The following is a 16,148-nucleotide window of genomic DNA, read 5'->3' on the forward strand; positions in this document are numbered from 1 at the left end:
AAAAATTATAAGAACAGAGGAGTAGAGAACAATTCCCAATACACCTCATGAAGCCCGTTTTCCCTGATAGCACAACTGGACAAAGAGATTTCAAGAAAGGAAAATTACAGACAAATATGACCCATGAAACAGAGGCAAAAATTCTGAAGGAAATACTATCAAAATAAACCTGTAGCCTAATAAAAATATACATTATGAGCAAAGTCATTTGTCCCTGAAATATGTTTTATTAAACATACAAAAACTATTAGTGTAATACACTATATTAATAGAATGAAGGACAAAGCTTCATAATTATCTCTAAAGATACAGAATAAGCAGTTGAAAAATCCAAAACACATTCACGATAACAAGGCTGAGCAAATTAGGCATGGAAGGAAATTTTCTTAAGTGATAAAGGGCATCTATGAAAAACTCACACAACAACACATGATGAATGTTACATATGATGAATGTTTCAGTAATTTCTTCAAAAAATTAGCAACAGGACAAGGATGTATGCTGTTGGTACTTTTATTCAGTATTGTATTGGAACATGTAGCCAGGGTAATTAGGCAAGAAACATAAATATAAGACTTCTAGAATGGAAAGGATGAAGTTAAGCTATCTCTATTCATAAATGACATAATCCTGTGTATAGAACATCTTAAGGAATAGTGCCACAATAAATATACGTGTGCATGTGTCTTTATAGCAGCATGATTTATAATCCTTTGGGTATATACCCAGTAATGGGATTGCTGGGTCAAATGGTATTTCTAGTTCTAGATCCTTGAGGAATCACCACACCGACTTCCACAATGGTTGAACTAGTTTACAGTCCCACCAACAGTGTAAAAGTGTTCCTATTTCTCCACATCCTCTTCAGCACCTGTTGTTTCCTGACTTTTTAAAGATCGCCAATCTAACTGGTGTAAGATAGTATCTCATTGTGGTTTTGATGTGCATTTCTCTGATGGCCAGTGATGATGAGCATTTTTTCATGTGTTTTTTGGCTGCATAAATGTCTTCTTTGGAGAAGTGTCTGTTCACATCCTTCACCCACTTTTTGATGGGGTTTTTTGTTTTTTTCTTGTAAATTTGTTTGAGTTCATTGTGGATTCTGTATACTAGCCCTTTGTCAGATGAGTAGGTTGCAAAAATTTTCTCCCATTCTGTAGGTTGCCTGTTCACTCTGATGCTGGTTTCTCTTTGAGAGATAGCATTAGGAGATATACCTAATGCTAAATGATGAGTTAATAGGTACAGTACACCAGCATGGCTCATGTATACATATGTAACAAACCTGCACGTCGTGCACATGTACCCTAAAACTTAAAGTATAATAATAATAATAATAATAATAAATCCTAAGGAAATCACTAAAATAAGATTAGAACCAAAAAATGAGTTCAGTAACACTTTAGTATACTAGGGCAATAAAAATCAATTCTACTTCTATATATTGTCAGTTAATCTAAAGTAAAACATAGAAAACAATTCCATTTAAAATATTGTCAAAAAGAAATAGACATTTGGGGGCAAGGGGAACAACCTAAGAAATATAAAAATAAGGAGAGATTCTTAGTTTAAATGTCAAAGTATCCGTACATAAATTGTCTTCTTTAGTTAGAAACATTCTTTCCCATGGGGGTATGAATTTACAATTCTAAAACTACTCTACATGTATTTTGGACTCATTGATTATATAAAGGAGGACAACTATCTCACTGTTAGCATCGGAGGTTACATACAAGTAGTGGGAATGGGGAAACTGATTCATGTGGTCTTGAATTAGATCACAGGTGCTGGAAACATTAATAAGAATTCATGCTGAACTTTACACAGGAATAAATGGAGAAATGTTGTAGAAATGCATATACATATGTGAGTGTGAGTTACATACATACATATAATCCTTCGCTCTGTCAGATGACAAAGCATAGAATTAACAGACGCCTAGCGAAAATGAGAACACCATTGCTGAGACCTTTGTTTCTAATGCCATTCACCAATAAAGGAACTAGGAATTTGGGGAAAAATGGTTAATGGCATGGCTGGGAAGGGAATCAACACTATTAAGCTTAAGTACCTTGTAGTGCCAGAAAGTAAGAAAAAGTTAAACAACACAACCAACCAACACACTACATAAACCAAATCAAATAGCAATAATATGGGTATTTCAAAGTGGTAAAGCAGCTGACTGAAAGGCCTTCTAATGACTAGCACTAGCGCAATTTGAACAATACAATAAACTATTCTAATCACAGTGGAAATAAATATTTATTATTTGCCAATATTCCACATAATATAAATAATTGATTAAATAAATGTCAAATAAATGCTGGAGAACAGATACATTGCCTATGGTAATGAAATACAAACAATACTATAGAATTTCTGTCCTAAGGAGGTGAAGAATAATTCCCCAATGTTAAGTATGCGTTGTGCATGTGACGTTTTTTTCAAAAAGTACGACATGGAAAGGGGGAAAATTAATTTTACAGTGCAGAAACTGGACCCACACTGCCTCATCCAGGTGCTCAAATTAGTATCAATAGTGATAAAACACATTTTGAGAATATATGCCCATGGTATAATGAATATTACACTCACCCCTGTCTCTTCTTCCACATCTACAACTTCAGTCTAATTGTTAGTAAAAACAATCATAGAAATCCTAAATGGAGGATGTCAATGCCACGAAAAACATGGAAATTCAGAGAAACTGCAGAGACAAAAAAAGCTCAAGGAGACAAGATATCTAAATGTGTTATCCTGGAAGAGATCCTAGAACAGAAAACAAACATTAAGTAGGAAGAAAAGAAATCTGATTAATATGTGGATATCAGTGAATGAGAATGCATAATGTTGGTGTGTTAATTGTGACAAATACCCATGCTCATATAAGAGGTTAATAATGATGGAAACTCTGTGTTGGCTGCAAATTAAGTCTCCATGCTGACTATGCAACTGTTCTGTAAGTCCAAAGCTAACATAAAATAGAAAAGTTTTTTTCTTTTTTTAAAAATTCACTGCTGACCTTAACAAACTGAATATTATCAATATTGTCGATGCCCCAAATGTGCATCTCCCCAATTTTATGGCATTTTTTACCCCCATGAAGGTTACTATTATTTTCAGTTTCCTCTTTGTCATTTCCTTTTTATATTATTTTTATGTCTGGGTTTATATTTCTAAATAATATGTTGTTGAGTTTTCATTATCTTCAAATTAAGATAAAGGTGTTCAAAACACGTCTATAATTCTATTCAAATAATGAGAAATCATCAGATGAATCCACATTGTAATGCTTCCTATAAAATACCTCACCAGTTCTTTTCTTAGAGGCTCAGATTCTTCAAGATAAACGAAGACTGGGAAACTGTTGCACATCAGACAGGACCTGATGTGGCTGGTAGACCTTAAGATGGTGCCCAATGATCCCCACCTGCCAGGGTGCTTGACCTCGTATTGTAATCCTCTCCTTGTGAGTATGGGCATGAAATGTGACTTGCTTTCACACAACACAATAATACAAGAATATTAGATGTCACATGACTGATCATGTCACGTAAAGTTGTGATTTTTTTTTTTTTTTGTCTTGCTAGCAAGCTCTTTGCCTTGATGGCTTTGATAGAGATTTCTGCCACGTGGGAGAAGTCCACATGGGAAGAAACTGAATGCCGCCTCTGGTCAACAGCCAGCAAGGAACTGAGGCTGCCCTAGAGTTTGCAATTTAAATTTCTGACTAATCCAAGCCCCCTTTTAAGTAACAATATATCACTTAAGATGTAGTGTGAACACCTTACAGTAACAGAATAACCCACATTCATTCCTTCTATCACTTATTGCAGTTATTCATCTTACTTATATAAGCATAAATGCACATAAATATTTGTATGTATATATGTATGCACACACAATGATATGTATTTAACCATATCTAATCAAATATATTCATACTATTGTTTTTAACAAGCTGTTATTTGTTAGATTAATTAAAAATAAAATTATTACCTAGATTAGCCACTAAAAAGGTAAAAAAAAAAGATATGCTAAGAAATGAGATGAATTGATATAAAGTGCTCAAAACAACAAAAGGTAGAAAATGAGTGAAATACAAAAATAGGAACAAAGACAAATCAACAACTGAAAGATAGTAACAAATTTGGTAGATTTTTAATCCAACTATATCAATCATCACTTTAAATGTCAATGTTCTAAATGCACTACTTAAAGGACAGAATGCATCAATAAAAGAGGGCATGGCATAGAAAGAATAAATTCATGTAACATGTTACAATCTGAGAAACACGAGAACATCGTGAGGTTTGCAGGAGAATATCAAAGAACTTTCAAGAAGTCACGCAGATAGGCCAAGCATGGTGGCCAACACCTGTAATCCTGGCACTATGGGAGGCCGAGGAGGGTGGATCACTTGAGGTTAGGAGTTTGAGACTAACCTGGCCAACATGAGGAAACCCCATCTCTACTAAAGATACAAAAATTAGCTGGGCGTGGTGGCACCTGCCTGTAATCCTGGCTACTCAGGAGGCTGAGGCAGGAGAATCGCTTGAACTCGGGAGGAAGAGGTTGCAGTGAGCTGAGATGGAGTCACCACACTCCAGCCTGGGCTACAGGAGCAAAACTCCATCCCAAAAATAAAATAAAATTAAGACCAAAACTGCCAGACAGCTTACAAGTAGGGGATTTTAAAGACACAGAGGCAGAGGTAATACATAGTCATAAATTAATATACTGAGGTTACTCATTGGTTTTAGCCTAAAAGGATGAAGTATCTTGAAGTGGAAGCTTACAGGTCATAGGAGGATTCAAAGATTTTCTGATTTGTGATTTATTTAAGAAAGTAAAATTTGTCAGAAAATTTGGGATCAGCAGAAAATAATGGTACTTCTGGCTCATAGACATAACATCCTGTAGGCCCCTCAGGAAGAAATTGAGAATAAAGAATGGCAGAGTTCATTTCATAGATCCCCTTTATCTGAGGTCTATGTGCCAGTGGATCCATTTAGTAGAGGGGCAGCTTTCTGAACAACAACTCAGGGACATATGTTAAGCTTTGATTTTTAGTCTCCATAGGGAACCCCATATTCCCATGACTCTCAATTCCTTGCTACTGTTTTAAATTCTTGCTTGTCAAGTGGCTCATGAACGTCTCAGAGGTAGAGAGGTGCCTGGAATTTCTGTGAAGGGACTCAAGATTTTCCTTTATTTCCATGCTTGGGGTGGTACACAGGCCCCTATGAGGGGTCCCTGCACCTTCTCAGGCCCTAAATAAATCCTCATCTGCTTGTGGGACTCCTGAATTTCTTCTACCATGTTCTTGCTTTTGTATTGCTTGCTGCTTTCAGGTAAGAATATTCCTGTTCAACCTTGGAGGATGAATCTCCTCTTCACTGGCCAAGACATTTGGATGACTATTCATATATGAATTATGTCAAGAGTGCCAAAGTTCAGTATAAAATAATACACATCAGTTGATCCACTATTATTTAATAGAAGGTGGGTAAATTATTGACCATGTCAATGAAAATGGAGATATAAATAGTTGCCAGCAGAAAAATATTTTTAAAATATTAAGCTAAATGAGAAAAAATAATAAAATATTTTAACACCCTTCCTAAAAGTGATTGTTACAAATATGTTTGCTGAATAGAACAAAATTATGTGTACATTTTCTAAGCGGCATTTTAAAAATTTGTCACTGAGACTATTTATTACTGACTCAATTTCAGAGCCATTCTTGGTCTGTTTAGGGATTCAGTTCCTCCCTGGTTCAGTCTTGGGAGGGTGTATTTGTGCAGGAATTTTTCATTCTTTCTAGATTTTCTACTTTATGTCCATGGAGGTGTTCATTACATTCTCTGATGGTTGTTTATATTTCTGTGGGGTCGGTGGTAATATCACCCTTGTTGTTTCTGATTGCATTTATTTGAATCTTCTCAACATCACTCATTACTAGAGCAATGCAAATCAAAACCAACATCAAATACAACCTAACACCTGTCAGAATGGCTATATTAAAAAGTCAAATATAACAAATAACAGATAGTCAAACAAATAACAGAGGCTGGCAAGGTTGTGGAGAAAAAGGAACACTTATACAATGTTGGTGGGAGTGTAAATTAGTTTAACCATTGTGGAAGACAGTGTGGTGATTCCTAAAAGACCTAAAGACAGAACTTCCATTTGACCCAACAATCCCATTTCTAAGTATATATCCAAAGGAATATAAATCATCTGTTATAAAGACACATGAACACATATGTTCACTGCAGCACTATTCACAATAGCAAAAACATGGAATCAATCTCAATTGTCCATCAACAATAGACTGTATAAAGAAAATGTGGCACATATACACCATGGAATACAACACAGCTATAAAGAAGAACCAGATGATGTCTTTGCAGGGACATGAATGGAGCTGCAGTCCATTATTCTTAGCAAGCTAACACAGGAACAGAAAACCAAATACCTCCATGTTCTCTTATAAGTGGGAGCTAAATGATGAGATCACATGGACACATAGAGGGGAACAACACACTCAGAGTTCCTGAAACCATCGGTCTGGTTTCCGATGAATGGGGCAATCAGACACACAAGCACACCAAGGCTTAACCATTCTGGCCACTGGAAGGGAAAGAAACTACCCAGGAATGCCACCTGCTTCCAACTAGCTGATCCCATGATTGGGGCTCTAGGGAATTTCTCTTTACCTGCCGAGATGTTTTTGTCTGCCGAGATGTTTTTGTCTTGGGGAACTTCCTTTCTCTTCTTGCCACTGCACCAGCTGCTGACTACACTTCCTTTCCACAGGGCAAGTGACATCTGAAGAGGCTGACAGACTTCAGAGCTGGGTAAGGCAACCAGAATACCCCCTGAACTGCCTCTGCCTGTTCTGTGATGTCACCTGAGCTCTGCTCTGTTTAGATATAGCTGATTGTGACATCATCTGGGCGTGTATGTTATCTGTATCTATGTCAAGACCTGGGCTTTGCTCCACTTGGAGTCAGCTGATTGGCAAGAGGGCATCTGAAATTAAGAGGAGGTTTCAGGACTTTTACCCAGTCCTTTAGTGGGGATCTGTCCGGGACTGTGCAGTATGAATCTGCAACTGTAAAAGTGTACAATATCTATATTTAGGCCCCCATCTCTGTCTCTCTCTCCTCTTCCTTCTTTCCTCTGCAAGGTGATCTGCATAAGCCCCACTCCATCCAGGATCCAGCCCTGGAGGGAAACAGCCTCCACTGCCCTAGCAGGGTCACTCTTTTTAGGGCCCTGGAGTACTTCTCACAACAGTGCCAGTTTTTACAGGGAAAGGAAGGATGTGAACAATTCCATAGGTTATCTAAAGGGCTTGCCACCATGCTTACGGTGCTTAATGTTGTTTATGTGAAAAAAAGCTTAACAGCATATGGAATAAGTATTTAGGCAGTCCTGAGCCTCTGCCCTTTTTGTGTGCTTAATTTACCATTTAATTTGTTGCCATTCGGTTACCCTCTACTAGGGTACTAAGTACAGCAGAACATGGACTTGGGATGAAGTTGATGTGCTGGTGGGGCTGGGCGGGGCGGTGGTGGGGGAGTGCTGTGCTAGCTGGTGCTAATCACTAGCCTGCCCAAGGAGTTTATTCTCTGATCTCTTTGGCTGTCCCAGCTGTGTGGTGAGATTTGCACAAGTGTTCCTTTTAGGACCATGAGTGGTACTAATTGCACTGCTTATAAGAAGCTAGAAAAGTCTTTCCAACCCATAGAGCTCTGGTTGAAGGATATGAGCAGTGCAGAACAGAAGAGAGACAACAAATAAAAGTTGTCATCACTGTTTCAACAGGAATGAGCAGTATGGATATAGAAACCAAGTCAGGAGGGGAAACAAGGTCTCTATCCCCTCTGGGAGGCCCCTGGGGCATATCCTAGCTAAGTGTAGATCCTATAGCTATGAGCCCTTGACTAAGAGAAAAACGGTCTATTATTGCAGTGCTGTTTGGACTGTGGACAAGTTAGGTTATAAATTTTGACCTCTGAACGGACGCAACCAATACTAGTCTTTAATGCAGTTAGACTCATTTTGTCAGAGGTCTGGGAAATCAGAAAAAATACCATATGTCCAAGTCTTCATGCTTTTTGAAAATCAGGATTCATACCATGAGGGAAGATGCCAGCTGCTAGCTGTACCAAAGGATAGAATGGAAAAAGGATTCTTCACAAGCCAGAGAGCCAAACTCAGGCAGAAAGTAATGAAGAAGAATTAGGACTTTTAAATGTCCTACACCCAAGCTGTTTTAGCAGCTCCAACCACCACAGCCAGAACGCACCTGGCCTCTGCTCCACCCCTAACAGCTTCCACTGCGGTGGGAGCCCTATGGGGCCCTTAGCATTGGCCTCTGCATTGGCCCGGATTGCCTTCATGCTACCAAGTGAGGCATCAGACCAATAAGAGGGAGCTACTCTGCCATCTCAGTATAATGAGAGAACAGAGATGGCCTCTCCCTCCAGTGCTTGACAGGGAACACGATTTAGCAAGGAAGTGCCATGGCCGGAGCAAGGGAATTCCCGTTTATAAGGATGGCCATGGGTGGCTTGGATGCGAGTGGGCAACCTGTCAGACATTACTGGACATCCAGCCCATTTTCAACATCTAACTTGTGAAACGGAAAAACTCCACCCCACTTTATACAATGGATCCCCCGAAAATGACTGATCTCTATGTGTCTATCAGTGCTACCCACCAGTGTACCTGAGCAGACGTGTAGTCTCTCCTAAATATGTTTCTGACTGTAGACCAAAGAAGATCCAGAGTCTTGGTGCCTCCATGAAACAAATCCAAATGCCCCAAACCTGAAGGGACCATTCTGGATGCAAACCCTAATTGGGGCTCCAACTGATAAGGGGACATGGCCCATCTGGAATATTCACAAACATTCTTCCTGTTTGGACTCAGGAAAAGGGTACCAAAACAGGAAGCCTCACTAGGAATGGCCCCTTCCCCGCTCGAGAGACAAAGAAAGAGAAGTTTCAACCATAAATGTGGAATGAACAAGGAAGCCTCTGCATCAGAAAAATCGAGGCAAGCTCTGGAACACAGCCAGCGTGCCTAGTGTAAGGAGAAAGGCCACTGAAAGGATGACTGTCCCAAAAGAGAGGACCAAGGGGCCAGAAAAAGGAGGAATATGATGAGGAAGAAGCTCACAGTCAAATAATGGAGCAGGGTCACTGCTCTGACCACGGGCAGTGATGCCTGGGGGCTCTCCTTAATCCCTCAGAGACAATTAAAATTTCCCCACAGGAACCCTGGGTACAACTGACAGTGAGGAAAAAATTAATTGATTTCCTGGTTGATACTGGGCAAACTATTCAGTTCTTAACACTTTACAAGCAAAAAGCACCAAAATGATCATACCAGTGATAGGAGTTGCAAGAATAATGCAACAAAAGGCTTTCCTACAACCTTTAGAATGCAAACTAGAAAGTTTGGACCTAAGGCACTGCTATTTCTATATGCAAGAATGCCCAATTCCCTTGCTGGGAAAAGACCTATTATGCAAATTAAATATGCAAGTAATTTATCCCCAGAGAAACAACTACATCTGCAGGTCCTGCTAGAGCAAGCACTGCAAGTAACATGTTATTCACTTGCCTTAAGAAGAAACAAGAATTCTCCCTTAGAAGTCTATGAGAGAGTGTGTAATTGTGAATAGGCAGACGGAATCCCAGGAAAAACAAGAAATACACAGTGAGTGCACATGGAAAAAACAGAAGGGGCTACTGTGCCCTGGGTGGCGCGGGGGAGGCGAATAAAAAATCAGTATACATTAATAAAGGAAGCCTTAGAAGGAATACAAATTTTTGAATACAGTCTTTCAAAAATTTCAGAAGTAGATTGATTCATCCATGCAGATCCCCATATAATAGCCCTATCATGCCTGTAAGGAAGCTACCCTTCAACAAATATCAATTTGCCCAAGACCTGAGAGCTGTTAATAAAATAGTCTTGGATATTCACCCAATGGTGCCTAACCCATATACTCTACTGACTGCTATATATAGATATTATGAATGCTTTTCAGTGCTAGATCTGAAAGATGTTTTGTTCTGCATTCCAGTTGAAGAAAAGACCCAGCAATTATTATTACTTTTTTAATGACAGGACCCAGAGACTAAAACAACCTTTCAATACTGTTAGACAGTGGGGCCTCAATGTGCTAAAAAAAATGCACCAACAATTTTTGGGGAAATACTGGCAAAAGACTTAGGAGACCTACAACAAGATTAAGAAGCCTGGCTACAACACATAGATAATTAATAGCCAGCCACAACTATAAGAAAAGCTTAGCTGACCTCATCTTAGTTCTAAATCACCTGGTACAATATGGATACAAAGTATTCCCAGGAAGCCCCAAGTAAGTAAGTAGAAAGTAACCTGTCTTGGCTTTAGGTTAAAGCAAGGCCAAAGGAGCCTGGTCTGGTAAAAAACAAACAAACAAACAAACAAAAAAAACAGGCAATAGCAGCCATAAAGCCCCAGAGAATGGGGGCAACCATGGGGATTCTTAGAAAGGGTTAGCTTCTGCCAGATTTGATTCCTAAATTTGGACTAATGACTAAAACCCTTTATGAATCCCTAAATGGACTAGACTCAGAGGCCCTTCTCTGGCTATCTAAAGGTCAACAAACATTTTATACCATCAAAGAAAAGCTGATATCAGCCCCCACACTGGGATACCAAATTCCCAAAAGCTGTTCAAATTCTATATCCAAGAGAAACAAAGCATAGGTCTGGGTGTGCTAATCCAAATCCTGAGAGATGCCCCACAATCCATGGCCTATTTCTCTAAACAATTACGCCAAAGATTAAGGGATGGCCCCCCTTCCTCTGGGCAAAATCACCCACTGTGAAGTCCTACAGGAAGTAGAACAATTTACTCTGGGACAGCCAGTTACTGTATTTGTGCCCCATCCGGTGCTGACTCTGCTAGAACAAACGGGAGGCTACTGGCTCACTGTGGGGTGAGTGGGCAGATACCAGGCCATCCTCGTATATGATCCAAATATCACCCTACAAACCACCACGGCTCTAAACCCTGCCACACTGCTCTCAGCCACTGAACACAATCCTGGGTTAAAGCATGACTGTAAATCCTTGATGCAGCTTATTCAAGCATGCTGAACCTGTCAAACTAGACAATGAGTGCTCTGGACTTGAACTACACTGATGGGAGCAGCTTAATGAAAGATGTACACAGAGCCAGATGTGCCACCGTGACTACCAAAAGGGTAATAGAAGTCCATACCCTTCCGGCAGCTACCTCTGCACAAAGAGCTGAGTTAATTGCTCTTACTTGAGTCTTTAGAACTGTCCCAGAAAAAGGGATTCTGATTCCATACATGCATTCCTGGTAATGCACGCCCATCGGGTGTTTTGGAAACATAGAGGAGGCTGCTTGAAATGAGAAAATACGGACATTAAACACCCAAAAGAAATTCTGGCCCTAGTAGAAGCAATTGACTTGCCTGCCACTGCATCATGCACTGCCCCACCACCAGAGATAATTCACAACCAAAGGTAACCAGGCAGCTGGCAAAGCTGCAAAATGAGCTGCTCAGGAGGCACAGGTCTGGGACATGAATACTCCATTTGGAATTACTAGGTTTTAAACCTCATTACACCGAACAAGATCCCAAACGTGCCCAAGCCAGGGGTTTGAGAAAAAGGATTCCAACTCCCCCTGGAAAACTGACACTCACAGGATGATGAAACCCCAAGGCCTTGGTTTATCCAATCTCAAAACATCTACATGAAGGAACGTACTATGGGAGTGATGTCCTCGCCAACCTAGTGCAACCACATCTCAGTAGCCCACAATTCCAAGATATCATTCAGAAAATTACACAGGGATGCATCTTGTGCACTACAAACAATCCCAAGATGGAATGTAGCCCTCCTAAAAAGGAGATATAGTACAAAGGGCTGAGTCCCTTCAAAGACTGAAAGGTGGGCTTCACTCAGATGTCTACCTGGTTATGTGAGCCAAGGAAAGATCTGAAGTTATTAATAAGAGAAAAAGGAGGAGAGTTAAGTGATACACTTTTATCAACATGAAGTTCTCAATAAATTCTAGAGTAATAAGTATATACTTGATCTTTGCTGAAACTACCTGAATGGGTGTAGACAGGGGCTTTCCTCCAAAACAAAACAGACTGCTGGGTCTGTGGGGGAGGAACCCCTTTCTCCACTGCTGACTTGCCATTGCACACCCAAGCTACCACCTCGAGCACTTGGAGTTATGTTTATACGTAGGACAAGAGTAAATTCTCACGCATTTCCCATCTATAATTACACTACCACTCACCATGAGTGCTCCACTTTTGGGGAAACCTGGAAACAAATCTTCCATCTGGCTCATAAGCAGGTTAATATCACCCCCTCTATAGACTATGCTGTACATGACAACATAGGATGGCCGATGATGGTGCAAATTCAGGCAATGTGTCACGCACCTCTATGCATCCAAAAGCACGAGAGCAACACACCCCACTAGCAGCCAGGCTAAGGGATGGTTACCTCTTAGTAATGTGGCCAAAACCATCAATTGACTAATAATATATGGCTAGGATGGCAAAATAGTATCAAGCTACATGGTGGGGCCTATCCTTTCTCCTGGAGTTAGCTATGGGTCTGAGGCAGTCATAGCTGGTCTTACTTACCTTACAGCTGGACTGGCAGGTACACCTGCGGGTCCCCTTACCTACCAGGACACATCCTGTCCCATCTGGACTCTCTCCCTGACAACTGGGAAAATGTGAAGGACAGAAAACACCATCAAAAATGGGCACCCTGTTGGTTCTACTCACTAGCTGCCTTTTCCTCCCAGATAGCAAACATAGATGTAGAATTATAAGTAGAGACCCTAAGTATAGAGCTACTGCCTCTAATAACACCTAACCCAACATTACCCTTCTCACTGAAAACACTCGCAGATTAGACAAGTGGCCCTACAGAACCCTATGGCCTTAGATATCCTAACTGCAGCCCAGTGTGACACTTGTGCATTAAGACTGAATGGTGCATAAACACACCAGATTATTCTCACCATATAATCCAAGCTATGCATGCACCGAATACTCATATTTCTGCTATAAATGTCCTCTCCCAGGATCCCACAATGTCATGGTTTAGTCGACTTCCAGGTCCATGGAAGACTCTCATATACAGTATAATTGGTATTCTGCTCCCTATTCTGTTTGGTTGCTGTAGTTTTTGTCACTTTTCAAGATCTGTATGGAGATGCAGGAAAAACTTTCCCAGAAACTTTTGGTTCCCCATACTATAATGCTCCAACACATTCTCACATTAGTCTGGGAACCCACGAATATTTCCAACTCCAGGTAAACAGATTCCAATCTGATACCCTCTAACTGTGCCCCTTTTCAGCAGGAAGAAGCTAGATGGACTGTGTTGTCACTTTCCTTGGAAATGGAATGGTCTTTTATGGTGAAGGATTGTAATTGAGTCATATAGCTTCAAAATACATTTAAGTTTTTTCTTTCTCCTTTTTTTTTTCTTCCCAGTCTCAAGATGTAACCTTGAAGCAAACTGCAGAAGCCATTGCTTTAGTCTTCAAGTAGAACCCTGAAATATACTTTGGAACCACACCCCCTTTGGTTTCCCACTGTACACGTCCATGCCTTATACACATTTACCTAACTGTATGCTGGCTAAACTCACACCATGCATACTTATCTAACTATATGCCTGTCAAAAAATACCAGAGGCTAATTTAAAATGAACCAAACATAAAGGCCCAGCTGTGGAATTGTCTATCTCTTAAAGATTGCCTCAGGATGGATATCTACAGCCTGGAACGATCAAGATGGTATCAGTCTGTCTCGAGTAAGACACAGACTCCCTGAATCTGCACAATACCTGCATGCCTCCCATGTCATGTGTCACGCTTCCCTTTCTTTAAACCCCTGTCCTCTGCCCAAAATTTTGAACTGGTTTATAGAGGTGTAATCCAGCCATTTCCCTACTGCTGAATTTGAAAAATAAAGTCACTTTCCTTTGACCCTGCACGTCCTCTTTGTCATTGCTTTTGCATGCATAGAACAGCTGGACCTGCACTCAGTTACATGTGTTTCATAAGAGGAATGGAATACGGCACTTTTCTCCCTGACTGCCAATGACTACATGGAAACAGGGGTGCCTCATCATCTGTATTATGGTATATTATTGAAGACACAGACTTATACTTTCACATAAGCTGACCAACTCCATTTACCCTCTACCTAGCAGTGGAGGCAAAAACAACTCAATCTTGAAAGCTAATTCACCATGTTGACTTCTGATTAACCTCCGTTCTGGGACTGCCTCTAAGCTTTCTGTATAAATATTTTTTTCCTTTATATGCACACTAGGGGATAAGATTTCTATTGTGTCTACTGTTCCTTGTGAAAATCATTATTTTTCTGTAAATCCTGCCCTTAGGTCAGAACCACCATGACTATAAATCCTGTGCTTAGATTCACATGGCATTTCTGCCTTTCCCTGACAGGTAGACTTCAGTTTTCCTACACATTCCTTCCCCATGGTATATAAGTCCTGTGTGAGACTCAAATATCTGTTCATAAATCCCTACTAAATGTTTCTTTCTAAGAGACTGGTTATATCAGCCTCTATCTTCAGCTGTTCAGCTTCCTCATATTTTGGTGGTAGGTTTGCAAAGACCTGCCCTCCATGGAATGCTAACTATGAAAAATGGAGAGCTTTTAGTGGAGTACTGAGATCCCTATTTTACATATGTAGAAATAATTTTAAAAATGATGGTCGTAGAAATCTGTTGAGGAGGAAGCAGAATTGTAATGAGTTAGATGAATGTTTCCCTGACCTAGATTTAACACTTCAGGAAGACTGAATAAAGGGAACATGAAATCATGGTCTCAATTATATGAGCCACCCATCCATTGAACTCTAACTTCCAATCAGTCTAAAGTGTGGATGGAGAAAGAGTGTTAGGTACTTGCCTCATGAAGAGGTCTAGGAATTTGGCTTGTTTGCAGTGATAGTTTTTGAAAATTGTAGTGTCCAGGACAGCCACTCTGAAACCTGGTAGCTTAGTATATTATGGGAAATCATAATTTTTGTGCTGTCAGAGAGGTTGTTTGGGAACTTGGAGCACCACACAATGTCATCTGTGCCTGTGACATCATTTAGCAGAGCTTTGAATTTAGTGCCTGTTTTCTTTTAAACCTCATCTCTCCAGTGTCCATCTCCCTGATATGCCACATTGAGATGGGTTACACCTTGTATGCATTTACTTATGTCTAACTTATGGCTTGCCATTCTAGCTTTTTTTTTAATTGCTTCCTGGTTTGGTGAAGCACAATCTTCACACTCTTCATCATGATAGATTAGAAAACATGCATTGAAATTAAGATAAAAAGGGATTTGACAAGTTTCGTAAGTGTGATAGTATCTCCAGTTCAAATGAAATAAATGGAAACACCCACCATGTTTTAAAATAGGAACCTTAAATGAAGCTGTCATGTCTCAAGTAATAAAGTATGAGCTTAAAGAAGTTAGTTTTCTTGAATTACAAATGCTCAAATAACACCACGTAACAGTTATCCTCATCTAAGAATGAGAAATGACATCCATGAAGGTGAATGTCTCTTCCAAGTTTCTAGGTCACAAGAGCTCATTTTCTGACTGTCACTATTACTGTGGTGTAGACAATAGACCCCATGTTTATAGACCAAAAAATAAGTCAACGTTATACATGGCCATGGGTGTGCAGAATGAAGTCTGATGTCTTTGTGGGTTTTTAGGCATGGTCCCTGGAAACATCTCTGGTGCTGTCCAGCAGCGTGTTGAACAGGAAGTTGTGTGTGGGGTGAGTGGAGAGTCCTTCCTGCTGTGGGATTCTTTGTTTAGCCAGCACATATGTAGAATCACCACTCAGCCTGTGTATATCTCTTAGATCACTGCTGGACGGTTGGGGATACGTTGTATTTTCTTCCTTCCTTTCCTTCCTTCCCTCTTTCCTTCTTTCCCTGTTTCCTCTCTTTCTCTCTCTCTTTTTGTCTCTCTTTCTTTCTCTCTCTCTCTCTTTCTTTCTTTGGTCTGACTTTATTGCTCAGGCTGCA

The 16,148-nt window shown here is 40.1% G+C and overlaps 1 long non-coding RNA gene across 1 annotated transcript in view; it reads right to left on the minus strand.

Annotated features, from left to right (window-relative positions):
* LOC103784564 (uncharacterized) overlaps positions 1-16,148 on the minus strand; it is a 141,254-nt gene that overhangs the window by 91,888 nt on the left and 33,218 nt on the right. Inside the window, exon 7 of the long non-coding RNA XR_010110050.1 lies at positions 2,596-2,707. This is a non-coding gene — a long non-coding RNA (uncharacterized LOC103784564). The remainder of the gene's footprint in view (positions 1-2,595; positions 2,708-16,148) is intronic.

Source organism: Pan paniscus, chromosome 16 (genome assembly GCF_029289425.2).
Source record: "Pan paniscus chromosome 16, NHGRI_mPanPan1-v2.0_pri, whole genome shotgun sequence".
Taxonomy (NCBI): domain Eukaryota; kingdom Metazoa; phylum Chordata; class Mammalia; order Primates; family Hominidae; genus Pan; species Pan paniscus.